The 13,640-nt window shown below is 34.4% G+C and overlaps 1 long non-coding RNA gene across 1 annotated transcript in view; it reads left to right on the top strand.

Moving 5' to 3' along the window:
- The first annotated feature begins 8,397 nt into the window (after window positions 1-8,397).
- LOC104876122 overlaps window positions 8,398-13,640 on the top strand; it is a 42,732-nt gene continuing 37,489 nt past the window's right edge. The window contains exons 1-3 of the long non-coding RNA XR_784255.2: window positions 8,398-8,554; window positions 11,012-11,093; window positions 12,356-12,450. This is a non-coding gene — a long non-coding RNA (uncharacterized LOC104876122). The remainder of the gene's footprint in view (window positions 8,555-11,011; window positions 11,094-12,355; window positions 12,451-13,640) is intronic.

Below are 13,640 nucleotides of genomic sequence, written 5' to 3'. Positions count from 1 at the left end.
CTGTTATTTCTTCCATATTTATAAGTAATATCCCTAACTGATATTTATTTTTGTAGTTATTTATCTATTAACACATTAATTGTGCACATTAATGGGATTCAGTGTGGTATTTCCAAACATGAATATAGTGTTTACTAATTAAATCCAGTCACCCTTTTCCCATCTTCTCCCACACCTGCATCCTTCCCAGTCTGTAGCAATTACTATCCTACTTTCAGGCTGACTTTTTTGTTTTAGCTTCCACATGTTAGGGACAACATGTGATGCTTGTCTTTCTGTGACTGGCTTATTTCATTTAACACAATGTCCTTCAGTTCCATCCATTTGGCTTCAAATTAAAGGATTTCATTTTTTATGGCTAAATAATGCTCCATTGTGTAATAATATATTACATCTTTTTCTCTTAATGGTAATTTCATATCTTAACAATTGTGAGGAATGCTGCAATAAACATAGCCACACAAGTATCTTTAAGCTAGATCATATGGTAGATTTATTTTTGGTTTTATAAGGAGCCTCCTTACTTTTCTCTACAGTGCTATACTAATTTACATTCCTACCAAGTATTCATGAGTCTTTTTTCCTCCACATCCTTGTCAGGATTGGTTATTCAGTATAACTGGAGTGAGATAATATATCTTTGTAGTTTTAATTTGGCTTCCTGTGATAGCTTATTTTGTTGAGCATTTTAATAATGTTATTAACCATTTATATACTTTTTTCAAGAGTTTTGCATTCAGATCATTTGTGCATTTGTTAATTGAAGTACTTGTCATTAAGTTTTTCGACTTCTTATATATTTGATATTAACCTCCTATCAGATGAATAGTTGACATATATGTTCTCCTATTCTGTGTCTTTGCTCAGTTAATTATTTCCTTTGATGTGCAGAAGCTTTTTAGTTTGATGCAATGTTTGTTAATTTTTGCTTTGTTTTCTGTATATTTGGGATCTTTTTCAGAAAATAATTATGTCTACCAATATCTTGAAGTGTTGCTGATATGTTTTCTTCTAGTATTTTCACAGTTTCAGATATTACATTTAGGTCTTTGATCCATTTTGTTATTTCTTGGTATATCAATTTTAGTTATGATTTATTTGCTTTTTGTGACAGTAAAGCAAATGAAAAATTAATCTTTAGCATTACCTTACCATTACCACACCACAACATGCCTTTTGTTCAGCCTTTCAACACAGTTCTAGCACACAATAATAAAGTTGTTAGGATTGTGTAAATAATATCCACGTCTGTCCTGAGTTTCTTTCTCAGATACTTTGTGGCCTTTCCTAGAATTAATAACCATCTGTTTGGAAAGGACCTCCATTTAATGTGTAGACCTGAATAATTCCCTTTTATCCAGATGGATGCCTTCCTAGGGTTCTACTTGCAAGGATGCCCAGTGGTCCTAAACCCTGAACTTCTGAAGGACTCTGCAGAATGAGGTGACTCAGTGTCTTTCATGTTTCTCCCCTTCTGAGAAGTAAGCTTTCAGCTCCTTTGCTCTATTCAGTCACTAACCTGTCTTTCATCTAGTTTGCAGTTTTAATACCATTTTTCCTAAATTATTGTTTTCAAGGGATTTAGAGGAAAAGGAGATAAACAAGTATGTTCAGAAGTCCAAAGTTCCTCTTAAATAATCATAATTTATCACTTTCAGACTCAGGACTAATAGTTTTCTCTCATCAATCCACCACAAAAGTGATGGTGGCTCATTCATTCTCATTCTAAGCATCTGATATTGCTACTTTTTCTTCACATTCTCTCTGACTCTTTCTCTCTCAACCTCTTCCATTTTCACAGCAGCCTTAAATTGAGAGAAAGATGGAGAAAAATATGTAAAATGATACAACCTTTCTAATGGGTAAAGATTCTTACATATATGAATTGGATTTATTGTATAAGGAAATTAGAGAGGCAATCATGTGGATGGCAATTACTTTGCTTATCCTCAATTCATCCATAGCAAATGAAAAATTTTTGGAACTGATAAAGCAGCACAAATTATACTGGGGCAATAAGGGGCTTTCAAAGTTCAGACTGCTGAGGTATTAATTCATCATCTCATTTCATTCTTACTGGTGGCCTGAAGGTACATGACAATATATTTGGATAATTAAAGGAGGTTGTCATTTTTGTTTAGCTGCTATTAGGTCAGAGAGGAGATGGAGTTTAAGTTTTGAACACCCAGAAGAATTTAAATTTTGGGGAAAAAGTGGCAACCTTGTGCAGTTGACATTCCTGGACAGCTTTCTTTCTAATATTGATGATTATCTGGCATGTATATCATATACCAGGAGGTCTGTTAAGTAAATTAGTTATCACGTAGGAAAGGAATTTTATTTTAGGTTAGTGTTAGTAAAAGCTGCCACTATTAATGGAAAAGAAGTATCATTGAGGCTAGCAGAATTAATGCTCCAAGAATTTTGAGACATGCTAGCTTCTGGAGGTCAAAAATAATTTTGTTTTTGTTGCCTGCAAGGAGCTTGGCATATACCAAATACTCCAACGATGCACTGAAGGGTTCCACTGCCTAACTGTAGACAGAGGTAGTCTCTAATGGTTACCCTCTGGAACAGTCTGACCCCGCGTCCCTTCTGGGAGACCAGTAGTCTATATTATCTAGAAGTTGTCCTGCCTCATGTGTATGCATACAATGAAAAGGTCAGTGAGGTTCCTGCACAAATCTTCTGTCATAAATTCACTTTATTTGAGAGGAAAAGCTTTATGTTACGATGCAATGTCAGGTAAGACTTGTGATATTTTGTGTCTAGTTTGTCACAATAACCAAATATCTAACATGGAGTGGACATTCAATATTTTCTAATTGCTAATATGTCTTTACCATTATGGAACTTACAGTCTAACTAGAAAAAGTGAACACATGGCAAACAATGTGAGAAGTACAGCGATAAATGGGGGCTTTGTAGGGGAAGGACTTAACCCTGACTTGAAGAAACAGGGAAGAGCTACTCTCGAAAAAGATGTGCAAATGAGAACTAAAAGAGTGAGTAGAACTTCACCAGCCGGAAGTGGTTATGTGGGTAATAGAAGGAGCAAGAAAAAGTAGGAGACCAACACAGCAGGGGATGTTTCAGCAGAGGGTACAGCATGAGAAAGGGATTGCAGGAAAAGAAAGAATTTGATGAGGAAAAAAATAGGTCATGACTGGAGAGTAGAATGAGTGAAATAGCTAAGAAATTTAAAAAAGGGGACAATGAGGATGAGCCTTAAACTCTACATTTAAGAGTGAATTTTATTCTAAGAACCATAGGTAACTACCGAAGGATTTAAGACATGGAGAGACAGAATGTAGCACATCATCTATCATGGTATTAGCAGGACGTCTTGGATTCCTGAACTTTAGTGGAAAGATTGAGGGAAAAACATCATCCTTTTCCCTGTCCATATTCCAGGGTATAGTTTGAATATCAGTAAATTCAAATTCTTAACTTCTACCCAAAACAAAATAACTTTTTGATATGATCCTGCCTATTCTTCATTACTTTCCAGGTTCAGTGTAAAATTGACACTTACTATTCATTAAAATGAAATCCAGTTCTTAAGGATTCTGGAAATCAAGGCATGTCAAAGAAATTACTTAAACTCAAAATAAATGTTTCCTAAACTTCTGGGGTTTCACAATTTGATGCCAAACTCATGCTAGACTATATTTAATATATAAAGTAGGAATATGTCATTTCAATTAGATAATTCCCATTTTGATGTAAAGTCTTTTTAAAAATTATTAGAACTTTGTGGCAGGATATTTTATTTCATCCATCAAGTTGATGAAGGAGGCCACTGAAATATGCTCTGGCAAAATTGATCCTGATGATTATACTGTGAGAGTCTTTGTTAGAGTGTTTCCCTTTTTTGCATCATGAATGTATTTATTACTACTGGAAAAGCACGATCATGCTGCTGAGAACAGACATGAAGTGAGATGCTGGCTCCTATCGGTGTTTCCTCAAAGAACAAGATGTAACTGTTGTTTGATGGTCTCTCCTCTTTAACCCTGGTAATAGAATCTGGTAACAGACAAAGCATAAAAAAAGTGCTCAGACGGACATGCATTTAAACCTTTACTTCCATCACTGACGTATTCTGTTATCTAGGACACTTTATTTTGTCAGGTTTATTGTTCTCATGTGTAGAACAAAGACAGCAACACCCAGTGTATGAGATTGTTATAATGATGAAATGAGACACTGTGATTCAAGTGCTCAGTAGATAGCCTGGCACATTGAAAGCTCAACACGTGGCAGGATCTGCTGTCTGACTTTCGGCATTTTGCCATCAAGGATGTGGGACTGTAACGTTAGCACTCCAGGCAAGAGGAACATATGCAAATCACAGGCAAATGTGGCCTTCACCCTGGGAAAAATCACAAAAGTCATTCTTGACATCAAGAAAATGTCATGGGAATTGAGGAAGCAATGATCTGTGTGAGAGTAGATGTGCTGCTTCATCTTACTGTTTCCTCATCTGTAAAATGACGTCTAAGTGATTTCAATTTCATATTTCTAAAGTTTACTAAAGGTTAAGACAATTAGCTATGTTGAGCCAAGATGAGAATTGTGTAATCATGAACACATATATGTTCACACAACATATAAAAGATCCATAAATTTAAGGGTATTTATTTTTTATTCTTATATTTTCCAACAAATATTATTATGACCTCCATAGGGCTTTTAACAAGTGCTTACACTTACCTCTTCCCATATTTATGATGCCTTGGCTTGGCTTCTCTCCTAAATGTTCTTGTATAAACATACCATACTTTATGTACATAAGTAATCCAAGTGATCGTGTAACTTGTGTGTGAGTGTTCATGTTCCAGAAACAGACCTTTTGACTTTAGGAGTTGGCCCTGATTTTTAAAAAATGATATCCTTTCAGGAAGAGTATAAAAGTCTCTACCTATTCAAAATTTATTTCCTACCAATCCATACTGACCTTTACTTTTAATTCCATGTGTTATCTGTTGTAAATATATAATCCATGACTCCACCTGTATATTAGTATATATATATTATATACTAATCATATATTATATTAGTAATATATTACTATATATATTAGTATATTAGTAATTCATCAAATTATATCTCCTGGCTTCTAGAGAATTCTATATCTAAAACACATATTTAAAATAAAGCCAATGCATTCTGCAGAGTACTAGTGAGCAAAGTGATTGATTTCTTTTCTTCATTAATTTTGAGTGCAGTCTGCTTCTTCATGGTTGTGAGTGGTTTATTTCATTGGAATTGGCATCTTCATTTCTATGGTCACCTTGTGTTTTGGCAGACAGCTAGAGGAAAACTGTAGGGGTGTAATGGAAGTTGACACTGATTTTTTGGCATGAACTATAGATCAGGCTAGATATTATTCAAAAATAAGGTATAGAGTAAGCTCTCTCTCTCTCTATATATATATATATATGTGTGTGTGTGTGTGTAATATAATATAATATATATATATATATGTGCATTTACAATTAGAAAACTTGAAAAATACCTAACTCATGACTGATAGCTAACAATTTTATCTGACATTTAATAGTATAAAAATACCCATACAAGATTCTTGGTTATGCTGCAAACAAATTTTTTGAGACTGAGCCATAAGTATAAAAGCATATATTATTCTGATGAAAATTCTTACAAAAATTGGATAAGAAAACTCCTGAAATCACATCAATAGTTAACTTTAGTAATTTTAAAGTAATTTTAGTAATTTTAATTAATTTTTCATTTAAAAATAAGTGAACAAAACAACCAGACTTGCGCATTAAATAAGCTAAATGTACCCACATGTAACAGTCTGTCTTTTGAAGTTGGACTCTCAAAGTTAAATGTTAATATTTACATTTTCTTCCCCTGGAAAACACATTTTTAGTGCATCTCTGCTTCTGCTACGAATACTTGAATGGTCAGAAATTTGTCAGGGAAATACTGGGAAAGTAGCAAGGAAGAAAAAACTCCAAGTTTAGAAGAGCAAACTGTAAGAAAAACAGTAGGCATTTTGGTGCTAGGAACACAGATATGGATGTTGTGGGGAGGGGCAGTTAGCATGAAGGACAGTCTGAATGTAGCAGGTTGGAGTTGGGCTGAGTCACAAAAGATGCTTGATATTTAAAAGTAAAAACTTGGACCAGTAGGATGAGAGTGATGAGGGTGAAAAAGACTGATTAAAAACAGATTACAGCTGAGCGAAATCAAGAGGTCAAATTGAAGTTATAGTTTCAAAAATTACCAGGTGAGCAGCCACAGACATATATCTAGAGACCAGAGAGCTTGGAACTTGAAACACAGTCTACTCAGTGGGAAAATCTCTTTTCTAGCTAAAGCAGGAAACATAATTTTATAGAGCAGAAGCTTCCGAAGGATTTGAGGGTTAAGATCAATGCTTTTATGTATATAATTACCCTAACAGATTCTTGGGGTGGGAGAAGGGTGGGTAGGGCAGAGAATTACTCATGAGATTTTCCAATTAAACCAGTCATTTTAAAACATATAATTCTATTTTCTAAGGAAGAAAATGCGCCAAGGGTGGCTTGAAACTATGATAGAAAATCTGATAAAGGTAGAGAAATACTTAGCAATAGAGCTACCTGAAAAATTTGCTGCATTTAGTATGGACTAGACATGAGAAAATTGTGGAAAATGATTTTACATACCAGGAATAATTATAGTATAAGTAAACTTTGAACTCTCTCAGAAATGATCAATGTGACCCACAGCTCCAATAACAATGTAAGATATTTATCAATACATATTAAATTCAGACTGAAATGCTCAGATAGGTAATCATGGCTATAAAAAAACTATTTTATTAGTCTATCAATGTTTTATATTTTATTTTACATTAAAAAATATGTTATTCAAGCCTGATATGGTGGTGCATGCCCATAATCCCAGCTCTTACAGTGGCTGAGACAAGAGAATTGCTTCAGCCAGCTTTGGCAATTTAGTGAGGCCCTGTTTCCAATTTTTAAAAACTCTGTCATCTGAACGAGGGGCAGTAAAAGCAAAACTGTTATAGTTCTACAAGTGAAAAGACATGAAAAAATGCAAATAAAACCATTTTGATTCCTAAAAATGTAAATTAAAACGAAGTAAAAAATATAATTTAACAGTACTAAAAGGTGCAAAGTGACTCATAGAAGTGCCTTTTGAAAAGGAAAATTTTGATCACAAGTTCCACCGAAGTCAATAAAGCAAGACTTTTGCCTGGGGTGGCATGACGTTGATCAACAGTTAACAGTGTAAGGAGACTTGCACAAATGAAACCATGTATGAACAGCCCACTGTGCCTCAGTGGAGTTTACTAGACAGGTCTGGGACACAAAGCAGTAAGACAATGGGGATAGACAAGTATCACAGATGAGTAAACTTCAGTCAGAGGTCTGGCAGATTTTACTCTGTGTGATCTTAACTGTTACTTTCAGTATCTTTTAAAGCCCTAGTTCTAAAACAGTTTCATTCAATTCAAGCCAGTGAATGTACTTTAGATCCCATATGGTGACTTATATAAATACATTTATTTCTCCATTAAAATATATACTTTCAGAGGACTTGAACTCTGGTTTTTACCTGTTCTTTTGTTGTTCTTACTCATCTGCAGTACAGTGTTTCTGATTATCAGTTTTATTCATTTCTATTACACTGGCTCTGCTGACCCAAGTTTTTAAAGTAAGAAATGTAAGCATGTAAAAAATGTGACCAGAGTCTGCCCCATTGGTGTATACCTATAATCCCAGCATTCTGGGAGCCTGAGGCAGAAGAATTTCATACTCAAGTCAAGCCTGGGCAAAAAGAGCAAGAATTTGCCCCCCAAAAAACAAAAACAAAAACAAAAACAAAAACAATTTAACAAAGGGCCAGGAATGTAGCTCAGTGAAAATGCCCTGGGTACAATTCAAAAAAAAAAAAAAAAAAAAAAAAAAAAAAGTAAACAAGAAAGAGTAAAAGAAAAGATGATCAGATAGTGGCTTTCAAAGCAAAGCACTCCTTTGAAACTGGTAAGGTAGTATCCTGGTGAATTAAGCAAAATTTCTATGCATGGCAGGGAAAAGGTATGCACATACTTTAAATTGTTTCATTTACTCAAATATGGAACAGCTGAGCTTGTGCTCATTCCTTTTTGGGAGAGAACAGACCAAGATGCCTGATGTTCTCCGTATTCTTCTTGGCGGTGAATGAGCCAAGAAAGATGACTAGGGCAATTTCCAGTGCAGTGCTGTGTGAGGGCAGATTGAAGGGCCGCCTGTTCCACAGCCACACCAGGTGCTAATTAAAAATCTGGATCCGAGGGCCTCTTCTCAGATAATGAAATAGTATCCCTGCTGAGGGATCATGAAAACCAGATTTCCTAGCAAGCTGCTGAAAGATTCTCATGTACTCTGCTGCTTATTGGCAATTCCGGCTTGCTCTGGGAGGAACCTATGACCTTGACCATCATGATCTTGGGCACTAACGCAAACCCTGAGAACCCTGAGCTGGAACAATGAAGGCAAACCCTGAAGCCATCCTTTCAGTGTACTCTGAGGTAGGCTCTCTGATGCACTTTGGCCATTTCAAACTGGAGATTATTTTGCTGTTTCATTGTTTTGAGATGCTCTTTTCCTCTTTATAGTTTTTACCATTTGACTATTCGGAAAATAATTATTAACGATGCTTTTTAAACATTTCTATTTCCTTTTCCTTTTTCTCGAGTGTCTCTTTATAATTTCACTACTTATTAAATTCCTTTGAAGAAATATATTTAATTTTTTGTCTGTTGTATTTCTTTTGTTTTAGTACCCTTTTTTCTCTCCCCTTTACTTTCTCTGATACTTTGGAGAAATTTTTTTTAATGTAAAGTGCAAATGCATTGATCTGTAAACTTTCTATTTCTTTGCAGTATCATTTAAAAAAAAAATCCTCCTCCCCTCCAGGGTGTTGTGTCCTTCTCTCCTTTAGAGCTGTTTTTCTGGCTACTGATGAACGAAAGACCTGGCCTTTGTTTCTGTTTCTTATCATATTGAGAGATAAGATAATGTAGAGGGACATCACCATATGCACATAATTTCTCTGCCTTCCCACACATGACCTCTTAAAAGCAGAATTTCATGATTCTGCTTTTTTATTTCCTTCATTTTTTTCTTCTTCCTTCTCTGTTAATTTTATGATTTGTACTACTACTATGCTCAAAAAGAAAATAATTAACTTAAGGAGATCAATGAATCAGGAATAAAGATGAGATAGAAATTCTAGGCCGCTGGTTATCAAAATGCTTGGCAACACATACCCAATGTAGGTAGTAATTTCACTATCTGAACTGTACTAACTACTATAAATGGCATTTCCTTGGGAAATGTATGATTAAATTATGTGCATACTATAGGTGCAGTACTTACATTTACCAATATTTAGAGTTTAAAATTACCTCATTAATAAGAAGAGAAAAACAAATAGTTAAAGTTAACAAAACATTCTCAATCTTCTTTATATCTAGGAGCTTCAAGTTTCTCCATACTGTTTTTCTTATTTTTATAATTATATCTTAATTCAATATTTTTTAAACTCATGAAGTAATAATTTCCTTCCTTCTAAAAGTTTCCAAAGTATAAGCAATTAAGACTACCTGATGGTAATATTGTTTTAAGACCTTGAACAATTATGTGGTGTGTTGGTAAGGTCTATTTTCTAGAATATACACTTAGGCTGGATTCTCCAGGACTGAATGACTTCATACTCATTAACTATTTAAGGGAAAGGACTGCAAAGTTTGGTAATTCTCTTTTTTTTCCCTCTTTTTGTCTTTATTCAGTATCTCACCGATTTGAAGAATAAATGTTTTTAATTTAAAGTTATTGTCCACAGTGTTTCTTATATCTTAGTTGTTCCTTTTCTTACACCCCCTCCCAGGAATTGGAATGGATTTAATATTCACATATTAATTTATTTTATCCAATTCTGTCATATTTTGGACTCCTCCAACTATCGGTGGACAAGAAAACTACTTTAAAAATGCAGCCAATATAATAAGACAAAAAAACTTTTTACTTCTTCCCAACTTTGGACATCACAACTAATATGGCAGACAGTAGGAATTAAGAGTGCTTTAGGAGAATGTGTGCTAAATTTACTAGTATTATACTAGTATCATATAATGTCTACCCTGTTATTTGTCTGACATAGACATGGACTGAACTTCTCTTAGCTCTCCCCTTTTTACAGGAAATTATGTGGTCATATTTTAATCTTATTTTTACTTCAACCTGTTTTATTGGAATCTGTCTTTTAGAGAAAAAGAAAGGCAGTTAGCTGCAGTCCAAGGGAAGTCACCTTGAAAAATCATATGTTAAAACTGTATGATGAAGGGGTTGGAATAGTCTTAAGCATACAACAAAAATTTCATGTGTTATACATTTTCCACACAAATATAAATATAGCTAAGTAATAGGTAAGACTTGTTAGACAATATATTCTATAGTATATTTCAGAAATGTTACCACAATAGCTATAGCATGCCAAGTTAACTCAAAAAAGTTAATTCTATTTATTTTAGTAATTAAAATGTTTTTTTTAATAAAGAGGGTCTTATACAATAGATCTCTCTAAAGGCTTTTAAAACTTCATCATGCGTTATGCCTTAAAAAAGGGTATTCGATGTCATAAGATACCTGGAATGTTGAATAAATGCTAATGATGTCTTACCATTGAATATAGAAATCACACAATGGAATAGCCACTCTGTATTTTAACCAAGCCAAAGATTATTCCTAGTGTGCATTTTTAAAAAGCATTGGTTGTAGTTGAGTACATGGATTTCTCACTGTAACAATTATTTAGATATGCTGATTTATTTATATTAAATTCTATCATAATCTGTTTAGTTGCTACCTCATTAGGAGGCATTTTGGAATTATGTTAATTCCTGATAAATTTTTAATCATATAATTTAAGGAGAAATACAACTGAATCATATCTTAAACAGAAATGGTCTCTGCTTGCATTACAGGCAGTTTATAAAGAAGCAGGAAATGCAACATTTTTTTCTACTTTCCTGGGTTTCATCATGTGGTAAATGTATGTGAAGTGAGGTAAGTAACAGCTGTCAAAGATAAGCAGGATTCATACTAAAAGATTAGCATCATGTATGATAGCACACATACACATGCTCATTGTTAGACGAATTGGTAAAGAAAAAAATTAACTTGTTTGTGTTGAAACACATAAAAGAGCCATGATTATTGGTTAAAACAGGGGAGTGTTTTTTTTTTTTTTTAATTTGGTTCAACCTTAGACATTTCAGGACCAAATATTACTTTAGAATAATTTCATCTAGGGATTCTAAATTGGGAATATGATTTGACTTCAAGGAGACCAAAAGCTCTCATCAATTTATTCATTCAACTGATAGATTTTGCTAATCTATGATGTACCTAGTATTTTAGTAGCTGAGGATACAGACAATATCCACAAGTCTCTTGAGTTCATGGATACTGCATTTCATTGGGAAGGGATGATAATAAATATATGATATGGTGCCATTAAGGAATTGATCACAGATTTATGTCTTATGTTCATGTACACATTGGGCGAGGGAGGGAGTTATTTTTTTAAAATTAATTTTATTGGTACACTTTAGGCATACAATATCATTTTACCTTTACATGATGTATCTTGGTTCTTATTTTTTTCCCCATTCTCCTGTCCTCCCTTCAACCCCTCCACCCCTCCCTATTTACAAAGGCTTCCTTTCCATTTTTTTCATTTTCTTATAATCAGAAGTTCTTTTTATTTCATTTTGATTCCTTATGACTTTTTTTGTGAACTCTGGGCATTTTGATTGTTTGCCCTTTGTGTTGTTTCTCTTGCCTTTCAATATTTTATGCATAGATTTTAACAGTTTGCCTAATATGGATCTATGGTTGCTTGTCTGTGAATTTTTTTGTGTGTGCTTGGAATTGATTTAGTATCTTGAGTATGTATGTTTTTATCTTTTACTAAATTTTGCAATTTGGGGCTGTCATTTCCTTTTCTTTCTGCATTCTCTCTTCTCCTAGGATTCCATTTACCATACAGCAAATCTTTGTTATTATTTATTTATTTTTTAGTAGAAAGTTTCTCAAGGTGGAGCTCAGGTTGGTCTGGAATTCACTATAATCCTGCCTCAGCATCCTGAGGGATTATAGTAGTGCTGTGTCATCACACTTGGCCTTGCTTTTATTTTGGTTAAACTATTCCCTTCTAAGTTCTTGTGTTTTCCTCTTGGGAGAGAGTTATTTGAATTTTGGAGAGTGTCTCATGATCACTGAAAGATTCAGAACCAGTAACCTAATACACTCTGCTCATTTTATAGGTGCAGAAACCTATAATGTGGACTGGTCTACTCACACCATGGCTAATTTAGAATCGGCACCCAAGCAACCTGGTGCTTAGTCACTCTTGCACACTGTAAGTATGATGGTTTGTGCTTTATTCCCTTCCTATTTATGTGCTTTTTTTCTTTCCTATTTTTCTTTATTCTCTTTTTCATAATACCTGCCTGTCAAGATTCAATAAATTAATATTAACAGTTGGGAATCTGGTCACAAAGAGACTGAAATCTTAATTTTAACATGCTGAATTAGTTTTGTGACTCTAAAAAATTGTGTAAACTTCTGAGCCCCAGATGTCACACCTGTAAAATGATGAGAGTAAGTTGTAACTGACAGGCTATTAGAAGATTAAGCAAGATCACTTATACACAAACTCACATGTTTGGGAAAACACACATTACTTGATATAATGTCTTCTACTTAATAAACATGCTGACTATTATCATTACTCTACTCATCTTAAGATTCTAAGGCAGTTTTTTGGTGCTAGGCTCTCAGGCTCTAGGAACTTATTTCTTCTGTGTTTCACTAGGCTGGGATTCTCATAGGAGCTTATTGGGTTCTTTTTATATTCAGGAGAGATGCAAGGGGCATTACTTACTACAGACTATAGATGATGGATTCTAGAGCTTGGCTGCTTGGATTCAAATCTGAGCTCTACTAATTGTGCATTTTGTGTTGTCTGAAATTTGTATAATAACAGTAAAATAGGTTCTCAATAAAAAATGAAGCTATTTTGCAATGCAAAAATATGGATTGATTTGTTGGTAACTTGACATATCTGTCCCTTTGAAGTCCCTTTGGCAAGCTGAGATAATGTGGCTGTTCCCTTAATAATGTTCCCTGTTTCAAAGTGATCCTGACTGGTCCCTGCTGGTAACAAGGTTTACCCCTTCCTTACTGTGGGATGAAAGAACAGCTCAGAAGGGCAGTTAGATCAGAAGGTCCTGGGGGCTCAGCCCTCTGGGCCCTACATTGTCTGACTCAGAGTGAAGCTAGTGTGTCACAGGTCTGAAAAAAACAGGTCTGCATGAAATCCGTAATCCAATTCTTAATGACAGAGAACAGAGGCCAGCAAGGAGAAGCTGGACCTTTTCTGGCATTCCACGAACAAAAAAAGTTATAAAAATCTGTCCATTTCTTCTGTGTTTTCCATTTTATTAGAGTGTAGGTTCTCAAAGTAGGTATTAATGATCCTCTGGATTTCTGCTGGATCTGTTGTGACTTCACCTTTTTCATTTCTAATTGAATGGATCTGAGCCTTTT

This window comes from Fukomys damarensis, unplaced genomic scaffold, assembly GCF_012274545.1.
Source record: "Fukomys damarensis isolate Sample0158 unplaced genomic scaffold, DMR_v1.0_HiC HiC_scaffold_1, whole genome shotgun sequence".
NCBI classification, from domain to species: domain Eukaryota; kingdom Metazoa; phylum Chordata; class Mammalia; order Rodentia; family Bathyergidae; genus Fukomys; species Fukomys damarensis.
The sequence above is the reverse complement of the archived record's forward strand: the minus strand, read 5'-3'. Positions and strand labels throughout refer to the sequence as shown.